This window comes from Strix aluco, chromosome 13 (assembly GCF_031877795.1).
Source record: "Strix aluco isolate bStrAlu1 chromosome 13, bStrAlu1.hap1, whole genome shotgun sequence".
Classification (NCBI taxonomy): Eukaryota; Metazoa; Chordata; class Aves; order Strigiformes; family Strigidae; genus Strix; species Strix aluco.
Genome location: NC_133943.1, coordinates 3534453 through 3538856, shown reverse-complemented (window position 1 = coordinate 3538856; position 4404 = coordinate 3534453).

Genomic DNA, 4404 nt, shown 5'->3' with positions numbered 1-4404 from the left:
TATTGTGCCTTGCATTTAACGGGCTCTTTTCCAGCTTTCCTGCTGGGACACTGCCGAGACCCAGAGGGGAGGTGGGCAGGGAGGGCTAGAGCAATAAAAACACTCAGAGCCAACCTTTTTTTTCCCCTTGCAACTGCTGTACTCGTCTCATGGGAAACAATCCATTATCTTTTTTCTCTGTGTAGAACAACCCCAAATACTCAGTGCATATTTGCCTTGTCCCATACGCATGTTGACATTTTTCATCCTTCTGTTATTACAGATGCTGCAAAGGCAATAAGCCTGAAATGTCACAGCTGCAGATTTGTATCGCACAGATAAGATGGTGCAGTTAAATAAGGAGTCGCTCAACATCTAAATATTAGGTAAAAGACAAGAAGATCGGCAAGAACAAGAACACCACAGTGTACAGTACCTGTGGGGTTCACATCGCCACTCAATCTGGGAAACTTTGAATGCCTGAGCTAGACAAGCTAATTTAACTAGTTTTTAAAGTGCTGGAAAGTAGGTAGAGCTCAGCCCAACCAGGCTTGGAAAGGAGATCATCCCTCTGAGGTTTGGAGCCGATCGCTTGTTCCTTGCTTTGCTCCCAGCAGCGTTTGGCGAGCAGAGGAGGTTTATAAGGGACAGGCTGAACAAATGACTTTACAGGAAAGTTATTCACCAGCCATTTGCAATCCCTGTTGAGGTCAGGTCTGCACTGTCGCTGGGCTTTCCAGGGAATGCCCAGCACTGCGCTGGGCTGTCGGTGCCATCCCAAGCACCCAGACAGCTCTGCTGCTCCTGACCCAGCGTGGCTGCTGCCGCCCGCGCTGCTCGGGGGCTTTTCCCCACCCTGAAGCATCTCCCTCCTCTCCCTCAGAGAAGGTGACGGCCCAAGCAGCCACCTCTCGCTTGGGTCTTGCTAGGCACTGCAGAAACACTTCATGCTCCAAAGAGATTTTCTTTTTACCTGCGACCACTCACCGATGCCGAGAATAATCTGTGTCAGCACTGCAGTTAAGTCTTTTCCCAGCTTGAGGGTGTCTTCAAGTGATAATTATATTTAGTTACTGCCATAACATATGCTGGTGGCTGGTTGCTCCCAAACAGACCACATCCCCTCTCCCTTTCATCCAGCTTCACCTTTGCAGGAGCTGGATGGAAATACCTTTGCAGGGTATTTTCCACCCCAGCTGCTCCCCCTTGTAGGGGCCAAATTTGTCGAGTTTCAAAGTTCAGGTCATGTTTTCCAGCCGTAGAGAAGAGCTGTGAGCTGGAGGCGGCAGTGACATCTCCCTTGGTGTCAGGTGGGGCAGTTACTTCATCATCACCAGCTATTTTCTAATGCTTGGGATGGAAAATGCTGCACAGGCCTGGCAGGTGGGCTGGTGGGATGTTGAGAGGTGGCTGCGGTTGGTGCTGGTGTGGGGGAGGCACGGCCGCTCTCGGCTCCGGTTGTGCTGGTGCTGTGCCGTGCCCATGCTGCTCCCAGCCCGTGCTCCGGGATCTCGGCTATTTATAGTGCTTCTTCCTCCTGGTGTATTTATATGAACCAGTTTTATAGCTGTTGTCTAGCACATAGAGAGGACTGGGGAGACGCTCACAGGCTTCAAATCGGAGGAATGACCAAAGTCCTCACGGCTTCGCACACGCCTGGCTCTTGCCATGCTGATAAACGGCAGCGCTGCTGCTCTGCAATTGACTGTGCCTCGACATTCTTGTACCTCAGAAAGCCTAAAAAAATCAGCCATGAATCCCTCTTGCTGCTAGAGAAGAGCTGGTGCCGAGGAGGTGATGCTCGGGGCACAGGGGATGCATGTCCCTGACCTGTCTTTGGCCACGCAGCAATGCTTCTTGGCTCTGCGCTGCTCTGGAGGGTGATCTCTGTATGGTGGGTTTAAAAAGCTGATTGGAACCAGCTCATTCCCCACAGATCTCCAGAAAGCCCTTCAGGGGGACAAGCCCACCCCAGGTCTGTGTGCTGGCCTCTCTGGGTGTGCCTGTGTCCCCCAGGATGACACCTGGCTCAAGCTCTCTTTGGGAATGCGTGGCACAAGGACTGGCATCCTTGCTGCTATCCCTTATCCCCCAAACTTAGTCATTTTAAAGCTGGAGCTGCGAAAATTGCTGATTTCCCTCTTTTAGAAATGCTTTATTGATCCTGCTTGCTTATTAAGGGCAGGAATTTATCCCCCGCCTGCCGGTCCCTCTGCGCAGCGTCAGGGTTATTTGTGGTATCCTATACAACAAACACCTATTTTTAGCTGAAGCCTTCTTGGAAGGAGTTTCGGTATCTTGTTTTCCGCAGGTTTTCTCTCACTTGCAGGGTGCCTGGAGCTGCTCACAGCACTCCAGCCAGCACAGGGGGATGCTTGGACGGCGGCAGAGCACGTGGATGACTGGTGTCCTGCTCCAATGGCAGCAGCGTCCTAAACAAACACAGCATCTCCCTTCTGAGAATCATTTTCCTGCGAGTTATGGCTGCAGATGTGTTATTTTGCTCTTTGACCTGCCTTCCTCCCAGGAAAAACTCCATTTCATTGATCAGACCATTTCAAGCTCATTGCAGGACTGCTAATGACCAAGCCGTAACAGCAATATTTTAACCTCTGCATTTTCTCCTAGTGTTCAGTGTCAGCATTATAAAGTACCACTTAACATATAAGCACAGGCAGTCAATTACTTTAATCTTTATTACCTCTGGATGTACAGCAGCTACTCCCGAACGAAAATGCTGCGTCTGATACTCAGCAGAGTGGGTCTGGCTGGGAAATGCCATCCCACCAGTTCAGGAAATGCCGTCCCACCACTTTGGGAAACTCCATCCCACCACTGCCGGCATCAGCAGAGCTCATGGACACCGCCAGGGCTCATTTCTCAGGGTAGCCACAGCACAAACAACACCCCCTGCACCCGACTCCTGACTTCAGAAGGGGGCTATATTCCTCCTACCTCTTTCTAATTCCCCGATAAGTTGGTTGCCATTTGCATGATTTATATTCCTGTGCAGACAAGGTCCAGGATCAGCACCTGCAGCAGCCTCCCATGGATGAGGAATGGATACGGGCAAAGCTATGGGCTCACTTTATGCCCCCAAAAGCTCTTGGCTGGGGGCTGAGCACCCCACCACGACTCCATGGATGATCTCCAGAGTTCGGAGCCATCACAGGAGCAGAAAGAGCTGCCCGCAAGCAAAACCAGCCCCATCTCATCACTCCACATCACCCTAATCCTCCACGAAACAAGGGGCCTGGTTAAACCCTCCACGTCGCCCGCAGGAGTCTATTTTTAATTTGTGCATTAAATGAACAGGGAATGAGTTTGTCAAGTGGAGTTTGGGACGGGCAAGACGTCAAGGCAGAGGCAATGCTTGTGAAACCCAGCTGGTTCAGCCAGGGTCAGCGTTGGCTGGAGTTGCTTTGTGGGTTAGTCATAGGTTTGTTTATTTTTTTAGAGGGCTTTTTTCTTATTCATCGGTTGCAATCACAGCAGATACATCATTTCACAGCCCTACATGGAAATCCAAGACCAAGGAACTATTTTTAGCACACAAAATGTCTCCCCTAAATGTATTAACTTTGGAAGAGTAAATATTAAATATATCTCATCGCATTAGAGGCGTTTATGCAGAAGTACAGCACCAGTGTTTTTAATGGTTAGGGGAAATTATGTTATACCACTAGCACTTAATCAAACACAATAAAAGAAGATCTTACTGCAATTCTTTCAGGATAAGCTGAAAGGAAATTAATTCAGTTTCACATCTGTTGCTGATGATTTACTGACACCGGGGCATAGTTGCCCCTTTAGTACTTATGGTGGCACTTGCAATCCTTATGCAAAACATAGAGGGAATAACCTAACATTTGTTTTGCAATTAAACTGAAATGATTCTTTGCCTTCTCGCTCCAGATCGAGGCATTCAGCACTATCTGTGATGAGGTTACTATAGGCAAACCCCAGGCAAGCAACACAGGGAAACCCTATGTGCTGTAAAACCAAAGGGGTTTTCTCCAACCAGGAGCAGAGCAGGCTGGCCTCGCTCCCTGCTTTACAAACTCGAACTCTTTCACATCTCCCTGCCTTGTACAGGTGAAAAACTTATTACAGAAGACAACTCTTGGACCAGCTTTGGACAGATGGGTTCATGCAGGATGCTGTGGGCATTGTGCCTGCACCATGGGGCTTCGTGGACTGGCCAGAAGTTCAAGTTCATCACTGGGGTGCCTGGAGAGCTGTGCCAATAACACAGCCCATAATAAAATCCTTAGTTTCCAATAAACTGATGCTTTTCCTTTCCATTTAAGAGCAAAATATAAGGCCATGGTAGTTTACAGGTGGATTTCCTTCTCTTCTTTCCCCCATCCCCCAGAAGGCCCATCTCAGATTGATGATTTTAGCACCATCTTCACCATGGAACGT